Here is a 27,133-nt window from a genome sequence, read left to right on the forward strand (position 1 = left end):
TCTCAGGTTGTCCGAGGCTCCGAAGTGGAAACGCCATTCTGTGAAACACAGGTGGCTCCGCCCAGTTCCGTAAGTATGCTTGCTTTCTGTGGGAGTGAGGATGAAACTCTCCTCCCGACTTTGTGGCACAATCAGGCAATCAGTTAGCGAGTTCGTCTGTTAACCCAAAAGCTTGTGGTTTGAGCCCACCCAGGGCTTACTCTTTTACAATGTAAATGATGTATGAATGTTTCTAGTCTATGCATCCTCTCCTATGCTCCACTACTACCCTACTCCTCTGTGTCTTGTGTACATACACACACAAGTACCTAGGTCCAGGTAGTCTGTGATCCTCAGAGAGGATCTCTGGAGGAAAGCAGGTTGACTGGGAATCCTAGAATGCATGAAAGAGTAGGCTCATCATCATCACCCTGTAAACGCCTTTTACCAATGAAATTTCCTCCATTGCTTATATACTTTCTATTTAACCTTTTCCATATACTTTTCCAATTAATTTGGTTCTATCCTTTTCCTTTTTTCCTCCACTTTTCCTCCATTGTATCATAGAAAAAGCAAGAGAATTCCAGAAAGACATCTATTTCTGCTTCATTGACTCCTCTAAAGCCTTTGACTGTGTGGATCACAAGAAAATATGGAAAATTCTTCAAGAGATGGGAATAGCAGACCACCTTACCTGCTTCCTGAAAATCCTGTATGCAGGTCAAGGAGAGATGAAACCAGTCAGTCCTAAAGGAAATGAACCCTGAATATTCTTTGGGAGGACTGATGGGGAAGCTGAAGCTCCAAGCCTCACTCCAGGCGGCAGACCTCTATTTTCTGTTTAAAATATGAATCCAAAACTTTTGAGGGAAAGTGGAATTGTTTCCGCCCGGTTTCGAACCGGGGACCTTCCGCGTGTTAGGTGAATGTGATAACCACTACACTACGGAAACCACAAGGCCAGTTAGTCTAGTGACATATCCAAGAATTGCATGTTTGAACACACCTGACCTTCAAATTTTTAAAGGAAGAGGACTCTGGAAACACAGGCAATCCGTCAAGTAAGGATCTGCAGGTCCTGAAAGGGCCTGATTTAGGGTTCGTTGCCTCTTCCGGGGCAAGGTCCCTTTGTGCCAACTTTGCGCCCAGAGGTCGCGCCCCCCCCCCCCCCGCCCCCCGCCCTGACTCTCCAGTTCTCAGAAGCCTCAGGAGCGGGGGCGGGGTGGGGGGGGGCGGGGGCGGGGAGGGGGGAGTAAGGTGCGTCTGAGCCCCAGGTGGTCCCACGTCTGTCAAGGTGGACACAGCCCTTCCAGAGGCAGATCCAGTGCCTTAGAGTCCCTTTTCATGGCGCCAGCGGGGACCAGGCTCGATGCCTCAAATCCCACTTGAGAAACAAAGGACCCGCCGTCCCCTCTATCCCTCCTGACCCGTGTGCTCCTCTCTCGAAGGCCTTTCACAGCAGCGCTTCTCCGGCGCCGCCTGGCACTGGGGGTTCCTCAGATTCCTGCGTCTTTGGCTGGTTCTAGTCCTCTAGTTTCAGTCCAGACTTGCATCACACTTCCACGTTTAGCAGGAACCGCAGCAAAGACTGAGGCTTGGTCATTTGTTGAATTCCTTTGCCTACCAGGCCCAGCATAAAACCGCGGAGGAGTCAGGCGCGGTCCACGCAGATCTGATGTCTTCATTCCAAACTTGAGATTCTTCTTGAAGGACTGCTTTGTTTTACATTTTACAATGTCTGAAACGCCTCTTCTTTTCTTTTTATAATTTTGCAGTTCAACAGGTCGTGGAGCGCGAATGTAACAGAGAGGTAAAGGCGGGGTTTTTTTTTTTTTCTTTCAGAAAGCAGGTGTCTTGAAGGGTTTTCGTATTTACCTCACAGCAGGCAGAGTTTCTTTTCGCTGAAAGGTTTTACTGCAATGGTGTCTGTGTGTCTGTCTGTCTCTGGTTTCCTTTAGCAGTAGAGCTTCTCAATTTGGGGAATGCATGTGCCCTTTTCTTCAGCAGTGGCTTTCCTCCTTTTCTCAGTGCGGCGTTGCGTTCGCGTCTGAGGTTCACGGGCTCAGACCCCGAGGGAGGCGCGGGCCGCATGCGCAGCGGCTCCCAGGCCGCAGGGCTCCTCCTGGTTCCGCGTGGACTCCGAGTGCGGTCGAGAGTGCGACGGCTCGACAGCACCCTCAATCGCCCTAGAGGCCTGAGTTGCCAAAGAGGCGGACTTGAAAATAGCTTTAGATCAGGGCGTTTCTTGAGATTTCGCCTTGCTTTCCTCCCCTGCAGGTCCTAGTTTGCACCTCCCACGTCCAGACAGGAGCGGATACATAGTTTTCTGTCGCGTCCGGCATGCTGACGTCCCACTGGGACGGGACGAGGGTGAGGTGGTCCTCTCCTCGTCAGGGTGGACGCATAGCGGACGCCCGAGGGACCACAGACACAGGGCTCCCTGCAGCAGAAATGGTAGGCCCAGGGCTTCAGAGCCGGCGAGTGGAGCGCGCCAAGGGGACGGATCCATCCTCTGTCCCCGAAGATGTGACAAAGCGCAACGACGGCCGCCCAACCCCTGGATCAGAGGCTCAGCCTCATCCAAGAACTGGACAAGGTAGGCTCCACAGGTTGTGTGGGAAGACCTGGAATCCAGGTGTGGTGAGAGGTCAAGCTCTCTTTCTGAACCTGTTTCCTTGTGAAGCAGGGGCCACTTGGTTCTCAGCCAATGATGGGCGGGTCCATCTACTCCCTGATCTTAACCTGATTTCGGGGCCTCCCCTGATAGCAGCTCGACGACCGGCTGCTTTTCCTCCTGGATCAGCTCAATCCGCAGAGCCTGACCCTCTTCCATCATTGTGTCTTTGGCTGTAGAGTTGAATTCCTTCCCTTTTGTTCTCTGACTCAAATCAGATTGTCCCGCAGGTGTGCTGGAGTGAGGGAAAGTGAAGTGTCTTCACAAGGGATGAACTTCTTGGTTTTCAGAGAGATAATAGGTGTCACAGGTAGAGACAATGTAGGGCCCGGATGAAAATGTGAGGGGATATTAGGAGGTAAAAGTATCCTGCAGTCAGCTTTGTCCTGTGCCCTCTTAGATTCACTGACTGTTCTACAAGGTGACTCAGAGCAGAGAAAGATGGGCTGGTTGGAGGCCCTATGGAGCTTTCTGGTGGTAAGGAACTGTTCCCCAATTTCTTCAGTTCAGTAGTGATCCAAGGATGGCAACACTCCAGGCTTCCCTGTCCATCACCAAACCTTGGAGTTTGTTCAAATGCATGTGCATTGAGTCGGTGATGCCATCCAACCATCTCATCCTCAGCCACCCACTTCTCCTCTTGCCTTCAATCTTTCCCAGCATCAGGGACGTTTATACTGAGTCAGCTCTTCCCATCAGGTGTCCACAATATTGGAGCTTCAACTTCAGCATCAGTCCTTCTGATGAATATTCAGAACTGATTTCCTTTAGGACGGACTGGTTGGATCTCCTTGCAGTCCAAGGGACTCTCAAGAGTCTTCTCCAGTTTAAAAGCATCAATTCTTTGGTACTCAGTTTTCTTTATAGTCCAACTCTCACATCCATACACGACTACTGGAGGAACCACAGCTTTGATTAGACTGAACTGTGTTGGCAAAGTAATATCTCTGCTTTTTAATATGCTGTCTAGGTTGGTCATAGCTTTTCTTCCAAGGAGCAAGCATTAATTTCATGGCTGTGGTCCCCATCTACAATGATTTTGGAGCCCAAGAAAATAAAGTCTCTCACTGTTTCCATAGTTTCCCCATCTATTTGCTATGAAGTGATGGGATCGGATGTCATGATCTTAGTTTTTTGAATGTTGAATATTAAGCCAGCTTTTTCACTCTCCTCTTTCACTTTCATCAAGAGGCTCTTTACTTCCTCTTCGCTTTCTGCCATAAACATGGTGTCATCTGCATATCTGAGGTTATTGATATTTCTTGCAGAAATGTTGATTCCAGCTTGTGCTTCATCCAGGCTGGTATTTCACATGATGTACTTTGCATAGAAGTTAAATAAGCAGGGTGACAACATACAGTCTTGACATACTCCTTTCCTAATTCGGAACCAGTCTGTTGTTTCATGTCTGATTCTAACTGTTGCTTCTTGACCTGCATACAGATTTCTCAGGAGGCAGGTAAGGTGGTCTGGTATTCCCATCTCTTGAAGAATTTTCCACAGTTTGTTGTGATCCACCCAGTCAAAGTCTTTGGCGAAGTAAATAAAGCAGAAGTAGATGTTTTTCTGGAACCCTCTTGCTTTTACTATGAACCAAGGGATGTCGGCAATTTGATCCCTAGATCCTCTGCCTTTTTTGAATCCAGCTTGCACATCTGGATGTTCTCAGTTTACATACTGTGAAAGCCTCACAGTGAGAAGTTTAACCATTACTTTGCTAACATGTGAGATGAGCACAATTGTGTAGTAGTTTGAACATTATTTGGCATTGCCTTTCTTTAGTACTGGAATGAAAACTGACCTTTTCCAGTCCTGTGGCTGCTGCTGAGTTTTCCAAATTTATGGGCATATTGAGTGCAGCATTTTAACAGCCAGGCCCCCCTGTCCATCACAAGAGTTTTTTGAATGTTCTTCCCAATGGCCCATGAGTTATAAGTAGTCCAGTCTGTGTGGGGAGATCACTTACATACAATTGCTTGTCCTGTGTGAGCACCAGGAGTTGTTCCAGGATCTTGTTAAAACATTCTTTCCTTGGCCTCAGGCACTTTCTTCATAAGGATACCCCGATCATTACTCTGCTGAGTACTTGAGGGAGCCCCTTTCATATCCCAGCATTCTCTCTCTCTCATCACTGGACCTTTCTTCATGTTTCTTTTTTTTTTTATTATTAACTTTTATTTGAGTATAGCTGTTTTAGGATGTGTTAATTATGATGTTGTGTTAATAGCACAGTGAATCGGCCATACATATACATGTATCCCCTCTTTTTAGGATTTCCTTCTCATTTAGGTAACCACAGAGCATCCAGTAATTCCCTGTGCCATACAATAGGTTCTCATTTGTTATTTATTGTACTGGTTCAGCTCAGTTCAGTTGCTCAGTCGTGTTCGACTCTTTGCAGCCCCATGAACCATAACACACCAGGCCTCCCTGTCCATCACCAACTCCCGGAGTCCACCCAAACCCATGTCCATTGAGTCAGTGATGCAATCCAGCCATCTCATCCTCTGTCGTCCCCTTCTCCTCCCACCCTCAATCTTTCCCAGCATCTGGGTCTTTTCAAATGAGTCAGCTCTTTGCATTAGGTGGCCAAAGTATTGGAGTTTCAGTTTCAACATCAGTCCTTCCAATGAACACCCAGGACTAATCTCCTTTAGGATGGGCTGGTTGTATCTCCTTGCAGTCCAGGGGACTCTCAAGAGTCTTCTCCAACACCACAGTTCAAAAGCATAAATTCTTCTGTGCTCTGCTTTCTTTATATCCAACTCTCACATCCATACATGACCACTGGAAAAACCATAGCCTTGACTAGATGGACCTTTGTTGGAAAAGTAATATCTCTGCTTTTTAATATGCTGTCTAGCTTGGTCATAACTTTCCTTCCAAGGAGTAAGCATCTTTTAATTTCATGGCTGCAGTCACCATCTGCAGTGATTTTGGAGCCCAGAAAAATAAAGTCTGCCATGGTTTCCGATGTTTCCCCATCTATTTGCCATGAAGTAGTGGGACTGGATGCCCTGATCTTAGTTTTCTGAATGTTGAGTGTTAAAATAACATTTTCACTCTCCTCGTTCACTTTCATCAAGAGGCTCTTTAGTTCTTCTTCACTTTCTGCCATAAGGGTGGTGTCATACATAATGTCATCAACAGTGTATATAGGTAAATCCTAATTTCCCAATTCCCCCAACTCCCCTTTCAGCCTTGATAGCCATACCTTTGCTCTACATCTGCTTTGCAAATAAGAATCACTGGATCTTTGTCCTGTGATCTCTAGCTGCCTTGCTTTCCACCAACACTACCTGAAATCCTCCTCTTTGTGCCCAGCCTGCAAACTCACTGAAAGCAGGAAGCTGGGCCCATGGCAAGACTCACCTTGTTTGTTTGTCACCTCTCAAGGCTGGCTATCCTTTGCTGCCTGATTTCCAGTGTCTTAGAAATCAGTATTTCGTGTGTTTTGTCTTTTTGTTCCTTTGGGAGTGGGACAAAGAGGGAGAGTGAGATTTAGGAAGGAGGGTTGATCTGATTTCTGTCACTGCACCTTGGCTAGAAACTGAAGGCATCTCTTTATGTTCTTAGTTTTCCCTAAATAGAGGTGCTAACTTATATTCCAATCTATTTTGCCCACTCAAGGAAAGAGTCTTTTGCTTCATGGTCTTGCCATCACAAGAAATTGTCAATACACCTGTCTGTTACTCTAACAAAGGTATTTGTGCCCTACTGACTCAACTTAGCAGGAGGTACATTGAAAAGACAATGTGTACATTTCCCAGAGATTGCACATATTCAACAGCTAAACTTACAAGCTGATTGGAAAGTATTCTAAAAATTGTAACTGTTTTCAGTAGTGACCAAGTCATTGAGTCCAGACGAGACCAGCCAGAATGACTCCAGAGAGCCTCTTGCAGAGCAGCTTATGGATTACAGGAGTTAAAAAAAAAAAAAAAGCCCACTGGTCCCAGACATTTATCCTCTTCCCTTCATGAGTTGTATTTTGGCTTTGGTTGGATGCACACAATCTAATGAGGGGTCTCCCTCTGGTATGTGGGTGCATTTGCAAGCCTGAGACTGTCTCTGTATGATATCTCGACAGTACGTGGCTATCTGCAAAAATTATCTCATTTGAGACACATTGTTGCAAGCTACAGAATCCTGCACCGATAATACATCTTGTGCAAACTTGGATCCTTAGAGTTCCTGGTTCACCTTCCACTGATTCCTCAGTTGAAGTTCATGAGGAAAGAAGAGCTCTTCAGATTTTCCATACTCAGTTGAGGATGTCTCTAGGTTCTAGGACATTTCTCTCTGCCCTTATCTCTCCCTCTTGGAGTTTGTGTCCTTCTGTCCCTTATACTCTAGGCCTCTGTGGATCTTACCCACATTCTGTCCTCTTCATCAGTTTTCCAGAACTGTGCATTAGGAATCCTTCAGTCAGCAAGCACTTACTAGGTGCTCACCAGGCACCAGGCCCTTCTCCAGGAAAACTGCTGTATCAGGAGCAAAGTCAAGGTCCCACTCCTTGGTGCATTCACACCAGGAGGCATCAAAAATAGGAATCTCACTCACACACACACAGACAAATAAGAATCACAGCAGGAGAGCAGCCTGTCATGTTCTTCTCAGGTTCACCTGCCTGCCAGCACCTAAGGACCCTGCAGTGACTAAAAAAATAATAACATAGCACATGGGAAAATGGGTGACTTGAGATCTAGAAAGCAGGTAACTAAGAATCAGGATTTTTTTTTTTTTAATAAAGGAGTACATCAGGTAAGCAACAGGTAACTTAGAGAGTCCATGTGTTGTACTCTTCTTCAAGTGACGTTATGGCTACATTCAGGAACATCTCCTAAATGCACCCACACATTCTCTTAAGCTGTTAAGCTAGAGCCCTTCTATATATAACCTATAAAAATATGGGCATTATTATTTCTACCTTGTTTAGACATTCTCCAGGCAAAGATTATACATTAATTCAACCAATTTAATATCAGTCAAAGAACTTACAGTTAGTGATAGATCTTAACATCACAGTTTGACCTGAGTCGTGTCTGATAAATGCTGCTTAAAATCACATATTCGATGATACCTAAAAACACTGACCCCAAATTGAAAAGGGAATAATTAAGTCACTATGATTTCGAGACTCAAAAGACTTAATCCTGATTTACAAGATATTATATGGTATATTTAATTTACTGGGACACATAATTTTAAATTTTATAAATAATAATAAATCTGAAAGTAACCATGATGTAATTTTTAGACCAAAATTATTAAAGTAGTGTGGTGCATACCAAGAGTCATCTCTGGCTGCATGACAGGACAAGCATTTTCTATGTAATTACACATCAATTATTAGAATTCTCTAGAGTGTTAAAAGTATTTGAGTTTCATCCTTATTATCAACTTGAATTTTATTCTTGTTCGTAGCATGGAGAGTACTAATTTATCTAAAGCTAAACCTTTTTTATATTCCTGAGTTACACTTCAACAAAACAAAGGGGAAAAAAAAAAAGAAAAGAAAAGACCCACATGATTGCTCTTCACTGAGATAGAAAAGGTGGTTCAGAACTCCCCTTGGAGAGAGGCACAATGACATATGTGTGGGAAAGCACACTGTGCCTCTGTGCTTGAATTCAGACTGGACCTGGGACTGCATCAAGGCCAGAACACAAGGCTAAGCATTATTGTCATAGGGCAGCCACCCAACCGACAGCACCCACACAGCAGTTCTGGGAAGCTTTTGAGAATATTCCCCTCCCTTTGTAGCATTTCCCATCTGGTTCTCTCATCTTCCAACCACAGGGAAGGATTCTTCACCTCTGTGTCCTGACAGAACACTTTATGCTCCCTGCAGGGAGTGGAGAGCCAGGCAAGAGCCAAGGGGGCAGCTGTACTGCCTCGATGGGTTTCTAGCAAAGGAGCGTGGCAATCCCATGGACAGAGGAGCCTGGTGGGCTAGAGTCCAAGGGATCCTAAAGAGTTTTGGACAAGATTGGGCCAGTGAGCACGAGCACCAGGCTGTTCCACCACTCAGACGGATCCAAAGCCCACCTGAGTGCCCCCCAAAGCAACCCGCAGGAGGCCAGAGGGCAGAGGGCAGCCGGTACAGCTGAGGGCTGAGGATGAAAGCCTAGGCCGTCTACAAGCACAGGGTATGAGTGGCCTGCAACTTGAGAAAGACCTGAATAAAACTCCATTTGGCTATCCTTGCAAATATGCTTTATATATTGGCATTGGTGGTTCAGTGGTAGAATTCTCGCCTCCCACGCGGGAGACCCGGGTTCGATTTCCGGCCAATGCATTTTTCTTGTGTTTGTTTTGAGCTTCACTGGCCCATGGACAGAGGAATGCTACAGTCCAAGGGATGGCCAAAAGTCCAAAAGGACTGAGCGACTAACACATATGTACCTTTTCTACACCCTAAAGAGAACGGATTCCAGGTTCCTGAAGGGCCAAGCGGGCCCCTTTCCGGACGGGAAAGCTGTTCCCTGGCCTTCCCACAGAAGTTAGCTTTCAGAGGGACGCCAAAGGAAAGGAACAATCCCGAGATACCGGCACGTTACTATCAAGTGATGTCATGACTCTTACATAAAGAAAGAATGTGATGTTAACCGAGCACTTAGGTACAGAATATACGATGTTCGTATTCTTGCAAACTTTTGGTATCTTACAAAAGCTTTTGGTATTGGATTTTAATGAATTTTTGGAACTGAAGCCTCACATTCTCTTTGAATGAAAACTGTTAAGTAAGACTCTGGGTTTACCATGCCAGGAGAAAAGAGTGGAGGCCAGAGCTGGCCAGCACAGGCTGTTCACGGCATCTCAGCTCCAACAGCCAGCCCGAGGTCCAGGACCCTGAGGCCCGGACTCAGCGGCATTTAGAAACTCTGTGCAGAAATGTTCTGCACTGGACCTTTAAGCAAAATACAGTTCCGATCTGGGCAGCAAGAGAGAGACTTGTGTGAGTGCAGACGCTGGAAGAAAGAAAGCTTTCCCTGACCGGGAATCGAACCCGGGCCGCGGCGGTGAAAGCGCCGAATCCTAGCCACTAGACCACCAGGGAGCTGTAGACAAATACCTTATTTAGCTTCTCCAGGTGAAAGGTGAGTGGAAGATGACCCTTCAGAAAGTCAGAAAGCGGGAAAGGCAATGTCGCGGCGGCCCAGGGCTGTGTGCCGCTGTGCAAGACTCCCAGCCCTGCCCCGCTGCTCATCGCCCTTCACGTCTCCTTACTTGGGCGTCGCTTTTGCTCTGGGGCAAGGACACAAAGTAGCGGACTGGGTCCCTCCTGGTCTAGCTGTAGCGCTGCGTTTTGCCGGGCCCAGGTCTTGCTCTCCTTGTGAACCTCGGTTTTCTTTGTCGTCAGGCTCGGTGATGAGTGGCGGGTGATGAGCGGATCCGTCCACCTCCAGATCTCTGACGTGGCTCCGGGGCCTCTCCGAGAGCTGAATAAAGAGACTTCCAGGTGGTCACCAAGTCTTCCTCCAGCTGCGTCCCGTGCCTCACCCCGTGCCTTTCGCGCCTGTTGGTTTTTCCAATGAGAAGACATATCTCAGGGGGGCAAAAAGAAAGAGAAAATCCTGTTTCTGTCCGGTTTCGAACCGGGGACCTTTCGCGTGTGAGGCGAACGTGATAACCACTACACTACAGAAACGGGACACCCTCTATTCCTGAACACTGTATCCATGAAATTCGAGGTCCCGCCACCAGTAACCACACAACCAACTCTTAACACTCAAAGAGGAACCTTGAAGCCCCAAGCTCTCTCAGGCACGGAGACGGCGGCTCCGGAGGGCCCTGCTTTAGGGTTCCTCCTCTCGCATGAAGTGAGGACCCTCGGGCCCCCACAGGTTGCTTTCGGGGCCCCGCACCCAACGCAGAATCCTCAGACCCTCAGCTGCGCACCCTGAGTTCAGGGGTCGCCCCCGCCGACTCCCCAGCTCCCGGAAGCCGCAGGAGGCGGGGACGGTGGGTGCGCCCGAGGCCCAGGTGACCCCGAAACCCAGCGGTGTGGAAGCCGCCCCTCCATGGCTGCGGACCCGCGCCTCGGTGGTCCTGTTCTCGGCGCCGGCGATCAGCGCTCTGGGCTCTCAGGAATGACCGACGCTTCCAATCCCCCCGGGACGCGCCCTCCCCGCTGTTCCTTTGCACCTGACTCCTGTTGTGTTTCTCTGAAAGTCCGTTGGGCGCATCACTTCTCCGGTGTCCTCTGGCAAAAGGGAGTTCTCTCTGGTGTTGCGTAAAATGCCACGCCTTCGTCCCTGGGTGGGCTCGAACCACCAACCTTTCGGTTAACAGCCGAACGCGCTAACCGATTGCGCCACAGAGACAGCACTACGGGGTTCTTTTGGACACTCTCTGGAGTAGACACTCATTCCCGGGGTGAGCGCTCTGTCCCCCAGAGAAACGGTGCTGTTTCCCTGCCCCTACCCGCCACAGATGCCAGCGCCCCTGGAGAAACCGCCATCCAGGCCTCGAAACTTCCAGGCCTGAACCGAAATAGATCCAAGCACAGCTGAACACCGGGTTGCTCCCACGATGGCGCTTCCCGTTTCCTCGCCTAAACGCAACGAATGAGTTTGCCCACCCTGGCAAAGGCCTCCGGGCATGTGCTTCGGTTTCCTGCGTCCACCAGGCGGTTTCCACCAGAGTGGGCTTCCCTGGGGGCTCAGACATTAAAAATCCGTTTACAATTCAGGACACCCTGGTTCAGTCCCTGATTTTGGAAGATCCCCTGGAGAAGGGAATGACCACCCACTCCAGTATTCTTACCTGGAGAATCTTTGGACAGTGAAGCCTGGCAGGTACAGTCCCTAGGAACACAAAGAGTAAACACGAGTGAGCGACATTGACTTCACTTTAATTGAGTATAGCTCGTTTGTCTGAGTGTTTTCTTCAAATGGTTACTTTTACTCACCTTGTAAATTCAACAAATATACACTTGTGAGAATAACTTATCCCTCTCCAAATCAGAAATATATGAAGAATAAAATAAGAGTTTTCCTGTCTCCATTCCCACTCCACCGCTGACACACTTTATATGTTACAGGTAAGAGGTGGTGGCCGCTTAGGAGTGTGATCAGCGCTGTGAGAAAACTAAGGGACCCAGGAAACCCTGCCTCTTGCCCTGACAACCGTCTGCCCCCTCTGGGCTATGGGAAAAGGGTGAAGGCAAAGAAAAGGAAAATAACACTCTTATTTGCAGAAATTTTACCTCCGGATGGGACACTCTGGTTAACCTAAACAGAATATGTGGTTGGTGATAGAGACCTAGGGGGTCCTCCCTGGCACAAAACCCAAAGTGGATTTCACCTCATTTTCTGAGGTGAGAGTGAGCTGAGTCGATCAAAGGAAAAGAGCAGAGAGAAAGTGAGAGGGTTGAGCACCTAGGGGAGTCAACCATATTGGAGTCTCCTCAGGGCCTTAGAAGAACTGCCCTGAGCTTATGGGTGGGACGTATGGAGGCTAAAGAAGCGGATACCGTTCTCTGGCGATGGAGGCCAGATGGCTCCCGAGGAGCTTCCATGGTGTAATGGTGAGCACTCTGGACTCTGAATCCAGCGATCCGAGTTCAAAGCTCGGTGGGACCTTTCTGCCTACTTAGAAAAGAAACACTTTTTATTCCTCTAATAGGACCCACCTGAGGTCTCCCGCGACCCTCAGCGGCGTGGTTCACACGGACACGGCGGACAGTTGTGGGACCGATCCGGGGCGTCCTCGCTGGACCCGGGCGGCTCTGCCCATCTCTGCCTTCCAAGCCCCGGCCATGGGCGCAGCCGCCCAGCCAGGGCCGCCCCATCGTCGGGTGCCCTGGGTCTTTGGCGTAAAAGGCAGAGGCTGAGCTCACAAAGTCCTGCCCCGCGAGGGGGCTGCGCACTGCCCAGTCTTGTAACTGCACGGGTATCCCTGTGGGTAAATGGTTGCCGGTCAGATATTCACATAATAGATGATACCTAAAAACATTTTCCCCCACTTTGAAAGGGGAATATAAGTAACTATGATTTCTATGATTATATGACTTAATCTTCGTTGAAAAAATATTATATGGTATATTTAATTTTCTGTGGCACAAATTTTGAATTTTATAAATGGAAATTTTTTTTGGAATTAGAGTTTGCTTAAGGGAATCAAAGCACTACAGAAAATTTAGGCAGTTCACTTTCATTAGGATTTTGAATAGAAAATAAATGCAAGACTTCTACAATGTCTAATAGAGTGGCTCCAATATTTTCCACATTTTTAGAAAATCTGAAAGTCAACATGAAGTAGGTTTTAGACCAAAATTATTAAAGCTGGGTAAGGTGTACCAGGAGTCATCTCTGAGAGTATGACAGGACATTTTCTATGCAATTATATATCAATTATTAGAATTGTCTAGAGTGTTAAAAGTATTAAAGATTCATCCTTATTATCAATTTGAAATTTTTTCTTGTAAGTAGCACGGAGAGAACTAATTTATTTGAAGCTAAATGTTTTTTATATTCCTGAGTTACATTTCAGCAAATCAGAAAGTTCAAGGGGGAAAAAAAAGAACCCAACCCACATGGGTTCTATTCACTGAGACAGAAAAGGTGGTTCACTACCCCACTTTGGAGAGAGGGAGAGTGGAATATGTGTGGTAAAGCTGGATGCCTCTGTGCTTGAATTCGGACTGGACCTGGGACTGGGTCAAGGCCAGAACAACACAAGACTAAGCATTATTATCCTGGGGCTTAGACCCATCTGACAGCATCCACTCAACAGTCCTGGAAAGCTCTTGAGGATACTCCCCCTCCTGTGGACGTGTTTCCCATCTGGTTCTCTATTCCACCAGCCACAGAGAAGAACTTTTCACCTCTGTGTCCTGACAGAACACTTTATGATCCCTGCAGGACACAGGGAGCCAGGCAAGAGTGAAGGGGGCAGCTGCACTGACCCGATGGGTTTCTAGCAAAGTAGCGGGAAAATCCCATAGAAAGAGGAGGCTGACTGGCTACAGTTCATGGGGTTGAAAAGAGTAGGACATCACTGAGCCAGTGGGGGTGAGGACGAGGTGGTTCCACCAATCAGAAATCTCCCCGGTGGGGTGGTGGGGGAGAGCAACCTGTTTCCGCCCAGTCTCGAACCCGGCATCTTTCGCGTGTAAGGCGAACGTGATAACCACTACACTACGGAATCGGGACACCCTCCACTACTTAACACTGTATTCATGAAATCCCGAATGCTGCCACCAGCATCTAGACCACCTAATTTTAACACTCAAACAGGAACCTTGAAGCCCCAAGCTCGCTCAGACGCGGAGACACCAGTTCCCGAGGCCCCTGCCTTCCAGTTCCTCATCTCTCCTCAAGTGAGGACACTGGGGCCCCCACAGGCTGCATTCGGGGTCCCGCACCCAACGCAGAGGCCTCAGACCCTTAGCTCCGCCCCCGAGCTCAGGTGTGGCCCCAGCCGATTGCCGAGCTCCCGGAAGCCCCAGGAGGCGGGGACGGTGGGTGTGTCCGAGGCCAGGAGACTCCGGGGCCCAGCGGTGTGGACCCCGCCGCTCCCACGCTGCAGTCCCGCGCCGCGGTGGCCCTTTTCACAGCGCCGGCGGTCAGTACTCTGGGCTCTCAGGAATGATCGACGCTTCCAATCTCCTGGGACCCGCCCTCTCCGCTGCTCTTTTGTACCTGACTCCTGGGCTCTTGCATGCCGGCTCGCCGCTGCACTTTCTGATGTTCTCCTGGCAAAAGGGAGTCTCTTTGGTGGCCTCTAAAATGCCACCTCTTCGTCCCTGGGTGGGCTCGAACCAAAAACCTTTACGGTTAACCGCCGAACGCTACGGAGAGAGTAGTACCGGCTTTTCCTGGAATCTTTGGGGTTGACACTTCTTCCTAGCATAAGACCCCTGATCCCAGGGAAACGGTGCCACTTCCGTGCCGTCTACCGACCACAGATGCCAGATCCCCCAGAAATACCAGGAACCAGGGCTCCAATCCTGTGGGCCTGAACCGAAATAGATCCAAGGACAGCTGAACACACGGTGGGTTCCCATGATGGCTCTTCCCAAGTCCTCGCCTACACCCAACGAATGAGAGTTTGCCTACCCTGGCACAGGCCTCCGGGGCTGTGTTAGGTTTCCTGTGTCCACCAGGCGATTTCCACCAGAGTGGGCTTCCCTGGGGCTCAGACGGTAAGAATCTGCCTGCAATGCAGGACACCCAGTTTCAATCCCTGGTTTGGGACTATCCCCTGGAGGAGGGTGTGAAACCCACTCCAGGATTCTTGCCTAGAGAATCCCCATGGACAAGGAGCCTGGCGGGCTAAGTCCATGGGGTGGCAAAGAGTCGGACAGGACTTAGAGACTAAGCACAGAGATCTCGGGGATAGTCGTTCTGTGTCCGCGCAGGCGACAGAGTCCCGCACTCACTGCGATGCTCTAAGACTTGGATGAATACATTGTCGTCTTTAGCCCTTCGTCCCATGAAGACTGTTGAGAAGGGAAATAGAGAAAAGTTTTCCAAGTGAACGGTTTCTTTTTGAAAGCCTTCATCCCAGTTTTTGGAATCCGCAGCATCCAGTGGGTTGGGCAACAGAAAGGCCCCAGAGCAGCCCCAGCAGGTTGGAGCTCCTGCATCCCAGCCTGGGTAGGCTGCGTTCTGTGAGATTTGCCTGGGAGCGGGAAAGGGTGAAAACCAAGCTGGGAAGGCTGGTTTGGGAGGAAGGCATTGAGACCTCCCAGGAGGCTTGGGCAGGAATCCTTAGAGCTGAACATTGCTCCACTCCAGGTAGCAGAGTGGGGAAGGAGGGAAAGGGCTGGTGCAGGCAAGAATCAAGGAGGCCAAAAAAAAAAAAAGAATCAAGGAGGCCTAAGGAGAGGGGAGGAAGGAGAGAATAAAAGAATTTGTGCTTCTACCCTTCCCCCATCCCTCTCTTGCCTTCTCTCCTCTTCTTGGTCTTCTTCCCATCCCTACAACTGAGAAATCTTGATACACCCACCTTCTGAGAAGAGAGACCCAACTATCTGTGTACAAATTCCGGGTTGTAAAAATAGTTCTGTCCTTATGTGGCCTTAGACAAATTAAGAAAATTTCTTGTGCCTCCCTTCTTTCTTCTTTAAAATGGGAGGAATGTAAGCATTTGTTGTCAGATGTGCCTGGGTTTAGAAACTACTGGATGAATCATGTTATCAGCTGTGAAATCATAAATATTGTTGTCACTACTCTCAGAATCTTTTGACAAACTCTACCCTTATTTATTTCACCTTGAATTAACTTGATACTTCTAGAAATTTCTGTAAACAGAATCAAGACAAAGCCTCCCATGATTGCTCTTGCAGTTTGCTCTGTGAGTGTTCTTGAAGTTTGCTCTGATGTAGCTTGACCACCCTTCATTGCCAGTTCTCTGCTTGCAGATCAGGACGGATGTGCAGGCTGGAGGAAATGGGAAGAACACACATCTCCACCCATCCCAGTTCTAACCTCACATGATTCTGTCCTTGCCCCTTGTGAGAGCCCTGTTCTCCAGGTTTCCTGGCCATTCTGGGATCCCTCAACATATTTTCTTATGTAACATTTTTTCCTTAATGAGTCAGAGTCCATTTCAGGTCCTTGAACTCATAAACCTTGACTTTATGTTGTTTGTTACCACTCAGCAACTTGATTTTCCAAAAAGAAGATTCATATTCTCACCCTGGAGCTGTGAACTTCCTCCTCATAACAAGAGCATCCCTTTTGCCTCCTTCCTCTTTGAGTCAACCTCTCTCCAGTCTCTGGAAACAATATGTCTCAAGGCAACACTAGCCATCTTTCCGACTCTTTTGACCGGCCAAAAACTGGTGCTATATTTTCTGTTATGTGTATTGCCTTAGGGAAGAAACACTTTTGAGATACAATGAAGAAGTAAAGATTATTAGTCTGAGCCCTGATACGATTTATACCTATTATACATGCAAATATTTAATGTGGTGGTATTTTGGGTACATAAGTACCGTCTGTACTGTAAGACAACTTGGATGTGCATCCTCTATGATTCAGCAAACAGTTCTCTTGTGTACCTTGATATTTGTACGCCTTTTTTAAAACTGCAATTTCTAGATTTGATATGTTAAGAAATGGAAGAGAAACTGACTTGACCGACCTGACCAAAGAGTCTGTGACTGCCTAAGTGTCAGAGCTGTGCCTCATGTCCTCCTCAACATGTGGTTGATTTTGAGTCACCCCAGGTGACTTTGGGTCTTCCCTAGTGGCTCAGCAGGTAAAGAATCTGCCTGCAATGCAAGAGACCCAGGTTAAATCCCTGGGTTGGGAAGATCCCCTGGAGAAGGGAATGGCCGCCCACTCCAGTATTCTTGCCTGGAGAATCTCCTGGACAGAGGAAACTGGCATGCTCCACTCCATGGGGTCACAAAGTCAGACTAGGCTGAGCGAGGTTCACTTCACTTCTAGGTGAGTATAGCTGGTTTGTCTGAGTGTTTGATGTAAATGGCCATTTTTACTTATATTGTAAATCTAACAAATATACACTTGTGAGAAAACCTTACCCCTCCCAAATCAGAAATGTATGAAGAAAAGGCGAGTTCTCCTGCCTCCATTCCCACTTCACTGCCGACACACTTTACATGTTACAGATAAGAGGTGGTGGCAGTGGCTTTGGAGGGTAATCTGTACTATGGGAAAACTAAGGGACCCAGGAAATCCTGCCTCCTGCCCTGACAACCATCTGCCCTCTTGGAGCAATGAGAAAAGGTGAAGGCAAGGAAAAGGCAAATAGCACTCTTATTTGCAGAAATTTTACCTCAAGATGGGACATTCTGCTTAACCAGAAGAATGGTGGACTTTACCTCATTTTCTGAGGTGAGAGTGAACTGAGCCTATCAAAGAAAAGGAGCTGAAAGAAAGCAAAAGGGGTGAGGGTCAACTGTGTTCAAGTCTTGGGAGTAGGAATGGGACATATGGAGGCTGAAGAAACAGATACCCTTTCCCTGGCAGTGGAGAGACAGGAACTGCCAAATAGGCTCCATGGTGTAAGGTGAGGACCCTGGATCCAGCGATCCGAGTTCAAATCTCGTGGAACCTTTCTGTTTAATTAGAAAAGTTGTCCCTGTGACTAAATGGTGACGTGGAGGGGCTGCGATGTTGATAATCAGCCGGAAATCTCGACAGCTTTAGGGTCGAGGGTTCCAGACCTGAATGAGAAGAACTGTGTTTTATTCAAGTTCTCTATTCTTCCGACTTTTTATTGGCCCTGTCCCAGTTTATTATGATTTTATTCAGAGTTTCTTGCTCTTAAGTCACCATTGGACACGCAAAGCCGCTCTTTGGTCAAGATTCTAACCTTCACTCCTGGAAATCTCCTCCTTTGGTCCCAAGCTCAGACCGAAAGAGGTCGCAGATTTCGGCGTCTGAGACCCAGGTCCCTGACCCAGGGCTGCCCGGCCAGGCTGCTCCGGGGCAGAAGGGGAGACGAGCCGCTGGGAGTCCGGAGCCGAGGGCTGGGTTCCCTTCGTTCTGCCGCGACTCTGCTCCGCCGAGATGATTTGTCACGACGTGAGCGGATGGAAACATTTGTGTCCTCTACTGCTTGGGAGAAAAGTACGGATGAGGCCCGTGATGGACCAGAATAGCTAGTTAGTTTTCCTTTCGCGGTGCTGAGAAGCATCTCTCTTATCTTTATAACTTGAAATTTTCAGAGGTTACAAGGAAAGGTATGAGGCCGGCAAAAACATCCGAGGAAGGGCCAAGATCAGGAGAGAACAGAGGATGAGCCAGAAGCAGAAAGGGACTGGAAGAGGGAGGAGCGGGCAGGTACTGCGGTGGGGCGGTCGCTGGATTGGGGCGACCACAGCGCTTCACTGCGAGCAGCTCCCACCCTTTACTGAGGTGTCCCGGGACCCGATTCACCCAAAATCGCAAAGCTGCTGGCCTGGCATTTGTTCTGACAAAGTTCCCTTTGCGGGTTCCGTGTGGAGTGGTGAAGTGGGTTATGTAGATCTGCAGGTGGAGGCTGCCTTGGAGATGACTGGAGGGCAGGAATTACACAGACACTCCACTTTCAGCTTTGCAGGCTGGTCTGCAGCGTCGGGCTCCAGAAAATCGGAGTGTCAATATTTGCTTAGAGATAAGGAGATTTACAGCCAAACAGTCAGTGAAAATGGTTATCCCTGGAAAAAAGGAACATGGGAAGGGATCAGGAAACTACTGTTTGGGGGCGTGTGTAACATTGTATTACATACAGGATATTTTCAAAAGTTCATTGCTTGTATTTTGGATTTAAATTTGTGTGTAGTCATAAGTATCAGTCTTTAAAAATTCTGGGTCTATTGTCATGTGTAGGGGAGTGTTTTCCACTGTAAAACCATGATTTTTTTTGAAAAAGTTCAGCATTCCGGAAGGAAGGAGTTGGACCATTATTGCTCTTTTGTTGATCTGATCAGATGAGCTGATAAACTCACAGATCCTCCCAGCCCTGGAGATTACTGCAGGTCAAAGAGGACTGCTTTACTCTTCTCTTGCCACCTGAGAAGCTCGGGGGCAGCAGATTCAAATTGCAGGGAACTGGAGAGGCGCAGGTGCACAATGCACTTGGATGCACCTGGCGACAGAGGTTCTCAGGCAGCCAGTGGCCTCCCGGCCGCTCTGGTTCTGAACCCCGGGTCAGCAACGTCCAGGCAAGAAGAGACCAGTAGGACAAGGGCAGCATCTCCTTTAAGTCCTGTACTTTCTGCATCCAACAGTGGTCTTGAAGACACACAGTGAAAGAGTGGGAATAGATTAGGGGAAAAGAAGGAATCCTCGGTGATTTCCTCATCTAAACCACTCCTGAGGATGAAGTGAATATAGGCAGGGACCAGGCCCTCCTGGCACCGGTGAAGGCGGGTGGAGTTGTCCTCAGCAGCTGGAGCCAAAGCAGACATCCTTGGCTAGGCGGCCAGTGAGTAAGCAGGCCTTCTTCTTCCCCAGCTGGGTAGCACTTGAACTCGAGGCACTGGAATGTGTCTCCCTAGGCTTTTGATGGGTTCCAAAGATACAAGAGATAGGTTTCTTTCTTTTTTCATAAATTTTTTCTCCAGCTTTATTGAGATATAATTGACATATGACACTGTGTGAGTTTAGGGTGTGCAGCACGTTGATTGGATACAGTTATATATGGCAAAATGATTCCCACCAGAGCATTAACTAGCACCTCCATCCCATCACATAATTCTCATTTCTTTTTTGTGATGAGAATATTTACAATCCAGTCTCTTGCATCTTTCAAATAAACATATAATGAAGTGCTTCAACAAAGTTTACACCCAGGTAACTGATATCTTTGGAGAAGGAAATGGCAACCCACTCCAGTACTCTTGCCTGGAAAATCCCATGGATGCAGGAGCCTGGTAGGCTGCAGCCCATGGGGTAGCAAAGAGTCGGACATGACTGAGTGTCTTCCCTTTCACTTTTCACTTTCATGCATTGGAGAAGGAAATGGCAACCCACTCCAGTGTTCTTGCCTGGAGAATCCCAGGGACGGGGGTGCCTGGTGGACTGCCGTCTATGGGGTCACACAGAGTAGGACACGACTGAAGTGACTTAGCAGCAGCAGCAACTGATATCTTAAGATGTGATAAGAAATCCCTGGCAGTCTAGTGGTTGGAACTTGGTGCTTTCACAGCTGTGGGCCAGGGTTTGTGGACTTAAGATACCACAGTCTGTGTTCAGTCATGCATGCTCAGTCATATCCAACTCTGTGCTACTCCATGAACTGTAGCCCACCACTCTCTTCTCTTCATCGAATTTTCCAGGTAAGAACACTGCAGTGGATTGCCATTTCCTACTCCAACAACAGATAGGTTTATTCTTAATGCACTTATTAAAGTTGGTAGTGGCTGGTGGCTAGATGGCACAGCATGCTTTGTTTGCTGATATGGCAGGCAACCTTTTTCATTCACATTCCTCCCCTCTCCCTTCTGATCTCATTTGTTTGGCTGTACCCATTGGAGTCCATGAGCAAAAGACCTGGAAATGCTGGTTGCTAGGGTCAGCCTCAAGCACACAGATCAGTCTTTTGTAATATTTGAATACATTTTTTAAACATTTCAATAAATTTTGTCTTTATGAATTTATTCATAATTTGTGAATGAATTCACATTCACAAAATAAATTTGTGAATTTATAAAAAGTTTTAAATGGAATTTATAAACCATATACCCACAAAAGGAACCTGCTAATATCAGCTTTGTTCATAATGGTTTCCAAATTGAAAACCATTCAAATGTCCATCACGAAGTGAATAGATATAATGGTGATATATTCACTCAAAGGAATACTACTCTTCAATAAAATGAAACAAATTCCTGATACATGGCAACAATACGGATTAAAACGTCACCCTGAATGATGAAGAGTATATACTCTGTGGATCCACTTATGCAAATTACTCGATGAGGCAAACTAATCCCTAGTGAAAAGAACTAGATCATTGAGCACCTGGGACTGGGCGTGGCAGGGAGATTGTCGGCAAAGGGGCTCAAGAGGATATTTTGGAGTGCTGGAGATGTTCTTGAACATGGTAATGTTTACATAGGCATGTTCAGTTGTCAAAAGTCATCAATCTTGAAATGGATAGACTGTATTATTTTTAAATTAAGTCTTAAAAATTTGATTTTTAAAAAGTAATGAGAAGAATCATTCCAAATTTTAATAACTTAATTCAATTATAATTATTATTAGCATTAGAGGGTTCTTTTAGAAATGTATATCTCTTAAGGTAAACAATTTGACTGAAAGTTCAACAGTTTTTTCATTTTTGTATTTTTTCATTAAATTTATGCACTATTAAATTGAAATACTTGAAAATAGGAATAGAACCTATAAGAGCTCAATCATATAAAAGCATATTTATATATATTATTTTCTCTGTTGATATAACTAAATGATTCCAGCAGCATTTACCTACATTAACAGAAGTTACTTTTGAATTTAAGATGTTTCAAAATTTTACATATTTGTATTTTGTGCATTATTTGAAATTTTAAAAATAAACCTACATACTTTAGGGGCTTCCCAGGTGATACTAATGGTAAAGAACCCACCTGCCAATGCAAGAGACACAAGAGATGTGGGGTCTATCCCTGGTTCAGGAAGATTCCCTGGAGGAGGGCATGGCTACCCACTCCATATTCTGGCCTGGAATCCTCTCACGGTCAGAGGAGCCTGGCAGGCTACAGTCACTGGGGTCCAAAAGAGTCAGACGGGACTGAAATGACTTAGCATGAACCCATGCACCTTTTGCTACAGCTTAGAATAATTTAAAAACAGATTTGGAGGAAAACATGCTAAGATGATAACAGTGGTCCCTTCCAGGAGGTGGGACTATGGATGACTGCTTATTTCCTTCTTTAGATATATTTAATATTTGTAATTTAAAAAATGAATGACCTGGAAGTGAAAGAACAGAAGAGCTATGGAAGAGGTATTAGAAAGGTGAGAGGAAAGGATAAAAGGGAGGGAAAATCTAGTTCTTGCGGAAGGTGTGTTTAAGTTGGGGATTCAAGGGGAGCAGCTCTTGGAATAAGAAAGGTGTTTGGGAGGCAAGTGGTTCATGAGAATATTGCAGACAATTTTATTCATGTTACGTGACTCCTCCTTGGTGTTTTGTGAAAGACATATACAGTCTTAAATTTCTTGCCAAACATTTTTACCATTTGTGTTCCTCTTTGATGGGCACCATATCCTGTGGAGCCAGGCAGGCTTCCAGTTCAAAATGCTGGTTTCAGATTCCCACTCACTGATTGAGTGACTAGACAAGTTACTTAACCTTCCATATCTGAGGTTTCTCATATGTGAAATGAGGATGATGATATGATAGAAGCCTGTTGAAAGAATAAAGTGAGTACACCCATGTAAAACTTGTAGACCATGCCTCAGCACATGGCACTTTGCATGTCACCACTGAGTGTAAGGTCTTGCATTTTGGCACTGCACTGCATAAAGTCTGGGTGTGGCTTTAAGTTCCTGATACCTTACAGTGGCAGTGGTAGCCTCCTGGGCTAGTGGGATCTGCCAGTTTACTAGTTCATCTAATCAGCTCATCAAAAGAACAGTAGTCCAATTCCTTACCTCAAAAATCCCCCAATTAAAAAAATTAAGGTTTTAAGTGGAAAACCTTCTTACACATGACACAAGACCCAGAATTTTAGATAAGATATATATTTATTTATGACTATGTAAAAATTTAAAGTTAAAATATAAGCAGTGCTCCTTACTATGTATATATGTTTGTACACACACAAACACACATGTGAATGATACCAAGTTACATATACCCCAAGGAGTACTCCACTGGCCCCAGTCAGGTTCCCATTCCCACTACCCCACCAACATAACCACTTTCACTGACTGCTTGGCTATTGATCTCCTTATCTCAAAACTAGTATTGATATCGGCACTCAGATTTTCCAGTTTCCCACCCAGACCCTGAAGACCAGCCTGCAAAGGGGAAAGTGAATTTGTGTGTTTCCTTTCCCACCAGTCATCCCCAAGGTAGCCCATAGGTCTTGCATTCACCTGCTAACCCACACCACCCACCTCGCACTTCCTCATGGAACTGGCAAAGGAAAATGCCAGAACAAATGCCAGGCCAGCAGCTTTGCAATTTGGGGTGAACCGGATTCCTGGACACCCCAGTAAAGGGTGGGCATGGCTCCTGAGTGAGGCGCTGCGATGCCCCAACCCAGCCACGGCTCCCACCGCGGTACCAGCCCGCCCCTCTCCCTTCCAGTCCCTTTCTTTCTTCTGGCTCATTCTCTGTTCTCTCCTGGTCTTGTCCTTCCTCGGATGTTTTCGCCGGCCTCACACCTTTCTTTTCCCTAAGTCCAAAGACAGGTAAAGCCTTTAACTGTGTGGATCACGACAAACTGATCTCTTGCCAGCTGCAGCCACACGGACCACACGCACTAAACCGCTGCCCAGAAGCACAAATGGTCGGATGAAGGGATAGCAAACACCAAGAGCCAGCAGCTTCCTTCGGGGGCCCCTCGGCTCAAGCTCGGGGCGTCTCTTGGGCGCAATGCGCGGCGGGGGCGCTCAGGTGACCTTCTGCCCTAGGAACATCTCGGCTTCCCGACGGGAACGAACAGGCTGAGTGGACTGCATCTCTCCAGTTGTCTGGAGAAACGCCGTGCTAGGGACACAATTTTAGGCGGAAACTGCATGCTGTGAAACACAGGTGGCTCTGCCTAGGTCCCTAAGTATGCTGCTTTTGGTGGGAGGGAGGAATAACTTGTCTCAGGTCTGTGTGGCACAATCGGTTAGCACTCTCGGCTGTTAACCGAAAGTCTGGTGGTTCGAGCCCACCCAGGGACTTGTTTCTCTCTTTTAGAATGTAAATGATGTATGATTGCTTCCAGTCTGGGCATCCTCTCCCAAGCTCCACTACTACCCTACTCCACTGTGTCTTGTATACACACACACAGAAGGACGTACGACCAGATAGTACCTGATCCTCAGAGAGGATCTCTGCAGGAAAACAGGTTGACTGGGAATCCTAGAATTCATGAAAGAGTAGGCTCATCATCATCATCCTGTAAACTCCTTTTACCAATGAAGTTTCTTCCACTGTTAGTAGTAGTCTCTATTTAACTTTTTCCATATATTTTTCCAAATAATTTTGTTCTATTCTTTTCCTCCGTTTTTCATTCACTGAATCATAGAAAAAGCAAGAGAATTCCAGAAAGACATCTATTTCTGCTTCATTGACTCCGCTAAAGCCTTTGTTTGGATCACAACAAATTGTGGAAAATTCTTCAAGAGATGGGAATAGCAGACGACCTTACCTGCCTCCTGAAAAACCTGTATGCAGGTCAAGGAAAGTTCAAACCAGTCAGGAAAGGAAATCAACACTGAATATTCACTGGAAGGACTGACGGTGAAGCTGAAGTTCCAAGTCTCACTCCACGCGGCAGGCCTTCATTTTATGTTTAAAATATGAATCTAAAAGTTTGCGGGAAAGTGGAGTTGTTTCCGCCCGGTTTCGAACCGGGGACCTTTCGCGTGTTAGGCGAACGTGATAACCACTACACTACGGAAACCACGCGGTTAATAGTGCGCAGAGACGTACAGAAGAATTGCATATTGGAACACACCTGCCCTTCAAATTTTCAAAGGAAGAGGACTCTGGAAACACAGGCAATCCGTCAAGTAAGGATCTGCAGTTCCTGAAAGAGGCTGATTTAGGGTTCCACGCCTCTCCAGGAGCGAGGTCCCTGTGTGCCAGCTTTGCGCCCAAGCTCAGAGGTCGCCTCCGCTGAGTCCTCAGTTTTCAGGAGCCCTAGCAGCCAGGGGAGTTAGGTGAGTCTGATCCCCAGGCCGCCCGACGTCCTGCAAGGTGGACACAGCCCTTTCAGGCTGCGAATGCGCGCTTTACAGTCCCTCTTTATGGCGCCAGCGGGCAGGGAGCTCGATGCTTTAAATTCCACTCGTGAAATGAATGACATGCCCTCTCCTCTGACCTGCCCTCCCCTCTGCTCCGATGCGCCTGACCCGCGCTCTCTCACAGCCCCATCACAGCACTTCTATGGTGCCGTCGGGTACTGGGTGGGGGTGGGGGCAGGGGTTCCTCAGGAACCACTGAGGTAATGCAAGACTTGCATCACATTTTCACGTTTAGCAGGAAGTGCAGCAAAGGCTGAGGCTCAGGTCATTTGTTTAATTCGTTTGCCGACCTGACCCCGCATAAAGCCGCGGAGGAGCCAGGCGCGGTCCACGCAGATCTGACGGTCTTCATTCCTTTCTCATCAAACTTGGGATTCTTCTTGAAGGACAGCTTTGCTTTACGTTTTACAATGTCTGAAACGTCTTTTGTTTGCCTTTTATAATTTTCCAGTTCAACATTTCATGGAGAGTGAATTTTAACAGAGAGGTAAAGGCGGTTTTCTCAGAAAGCAGGTGTCTTGAAGAGTTTTCTTGTTCACCTCAAAGCAGGCAGAATTTCTTTTCGCTGAAAGACTTTAATGCAATGTTGTCTGTGTGTTTGTCTGTCTCTGGTTTCCTTTAGAAATAAATCTTCTCAAGTTTAGGGATGCATGTGCCGTTTTTTCCAGCAGTGGCTTTTCTCCTTTTCTTAGGGCGGCGGTCACTGCGTTTCCTTCCCGTCTGAGGTTCAGGGGCTTAAACCCCAGGAAGGCGAACCCAGGGTGCGCACCGGCCCCCAGGGCCGCGGGGCTCCGGCTGATTCCGCGTGGATTCCGAGTGCGTCTGGAGGTCTGAGTCCCCAAAGAGGCGGACTTGAAAATGGCTTTAGATCAGGACGTTTTGAGAGGGTAACAGGCAGGAAGGCCAGGGGTCTCCAAACGGAGGAAATAGCCTGCAAGTGTCAGACATTTTTCTCTCTCTTAAGCGGCAGGAGGAAACAAACTAGCGATATTTTTTCCTTCTCTATACAAATTTAAAAGCAGGTTTCTCTTAAAATACTGTGTTGCCATGACACCTGGTTTCACCTGAAGTTAAGCAGTGCCTTTTTCTTATGGAAATGTTTGTCTTAAGCTATGCTAATGTACTATGCATTTACCCCCAAACTCTCTTCAAGTCGGTTCTGCCTCTTGGCTCAGAACCTACTTGACAAACCAGTTTGTTATACTCAGATATTGTTCCCCTAATCTATGTAAACGAAACTATTTGTATGGTGGTCTGCCCTTCTTCAAGATTCAAGTTAATCATTTTATGGCCCAGGATAAACCATTTGGTGCCAAGATTATCCCAAAATGCATCTTATGGGTGAGGGGCCTGGTGCCATTCTGAATTTTAAGACATTCCTTTCTTTCATTAACAGACTGCTTGCTAGTGACTATATAACATCCAGCCGAAGACTAGCAGGGGAGTACTCTTCTGCCCCCTTCTGATGCCTATGTCAGAAGCTTTCTCTATCTCCTTTACACTTTAATAAAACTTTATTACACAAAAGCTCTGAGCGATCAAGCCTCGTCTCTGGCTCTGGATTGAATTCTTCTCCTCTGGGGGCCAAGAATCCCGGTGTCTTTGCATGATTCAACAACAACCTTTCAGTTTCATGAGATTTCCCCTTGCTTTCCTCCCCCACAGGTCCTAGTTTTCACCTCCCACGTCCAGACAGAGGAAACGGGTTCGTCGTCTTTCTGTCGCGTCCGGCGTGCTGCCTTCCTGCTTGGACCTGACGAGGGTGCGGTGGTCCTCTCTCGGTCAGGATGGACGCACAGCGGGCGCCCGAGGGACCACAGACACACAGCGCCCTGCAGCACCAGGGGAAGGGGCGGGGATCCAGAGCCGGCGATTGGAGCGCGCTGAAGGGAGGGATCCATCCCCTGCCCCCGAAGAAATGCCCGAAAGAGAGACGCAGCCCAAGACAAATCGCAACACCGGCTGCCTTTCATCTCTATCAGAGGTTCAGCCTCATCCTAGGCCGATCAAAGTAAGTGCCGCAGGTCGTGGGGGAAGACCTGCAATCCAGGTGTGGTGAGAGGTCAAGCTCTCTTCCCGAAACTATTTTCTTGTGAAGCAGGGG

The 27,133-nt window shown here is 47.3% G+C and overlaps 1 long non-coding RNA gene and 7 other non-coding genes across 8 annotated transcripts; 2 read left to right on the top strand and 6 right to left on the bottom strand.

Annotated features, from left to right (window-relative positions):
- Positions 1-859: 859 nt before the first annotated feature.
- TRNAV-AAC (transfer RNA valine (anticodon AAC)) lies at positions 860-932 on the bottom strand. The gene has a single exon. It is a non-coding gene; the product is annotated as a tRNA-Val (tRNA).
- A 7,951-nt stretch (positions 933-8,883) lies between these two features.
- TRNAG-CCC (transfer RNA glycine (anticodon CCC)) lies at positions 8,884-8,954 on the top strand. The gene has a single exon. It is a non-coding gene; the product is annotated as a tRNA-Gly (tRNA).
- A 690-nt stretch (positions 8,955-9,644) lies between these two features.
- TRNAE-UUC (transfer RNA glutamic acid (anticodon UUC)) lies at positions 9,645-9,716 on the bottom strand. Its single transcript has one exon. It is a non-coding gene; the product is annotated as a tRNA-Glu (tRNA).
- Positions 9,645-12,453, bottom strand: LOC132344844 (uncharacterized). Its single transcript, XR_009493868.1, has 4 exons — positions 12,294-12,453; positions 11,426-11,466; positions 10,805-10,914; positions 9,645-10,175 (listed from the first exon to the last, which is right to left on the bottom strand). It is a non-coding gene; the product is annotated as an uncharacterized lncRNA (long non-coding RNA).
- On the bottom strand, positions 10,235-10,307 carry TRNAV-CAC (transfer RNA valine (anticodon CAC)). Its single transcript has one exon. It is a non-coding gene; the product is annotated as a tRNA-Val (tRNA).
- TRNAN-GUU (transfer RNA asparagine (anticodon GUU)) lies at positions 10,910-10,983 on the bottom strand. Its single transcript has one exon. It is a non-coding gene; the product is annotated as a tRNA-Asn (tRNA).
- TRNAQ-CUG (transfer RNA glutamine (anticodon CUG)) lies at positions 12,172-12,243 on the top strand. Its single transcript has one exon. It is a non-coding gene; the product is annotated as a tRNA-Gln (tRNA).
- Positions 12,454-24,613: 12,160 nt separating the features above from the next.
- TRNAV-AAC (transfer RNA valine (anticodon AAC)) lies at positions 24,614-24,686 on the bottom strand. The gene has a single exon. It is a non-coding gene; the product is annotated as a tRNA-Val (tRNA).
- Positions 24,687-27,133: the final 2,447 nt, after the last annotated feature.

This window comes from Bos taurus, chromosome 3 (genome assembly GCF_002263795.3).
Source record: "Bos taurus isolate L1 Dominette 01449 registration number 42190680 breed Hereford chromosome 3, ARS-UCD2.0, whole genome shotgun sequence".
NCBI lineage: Eukaryota > Metazoa > Chordata > Mammalia > Artiodactyla > Bovidae > Bos > Bos taurus.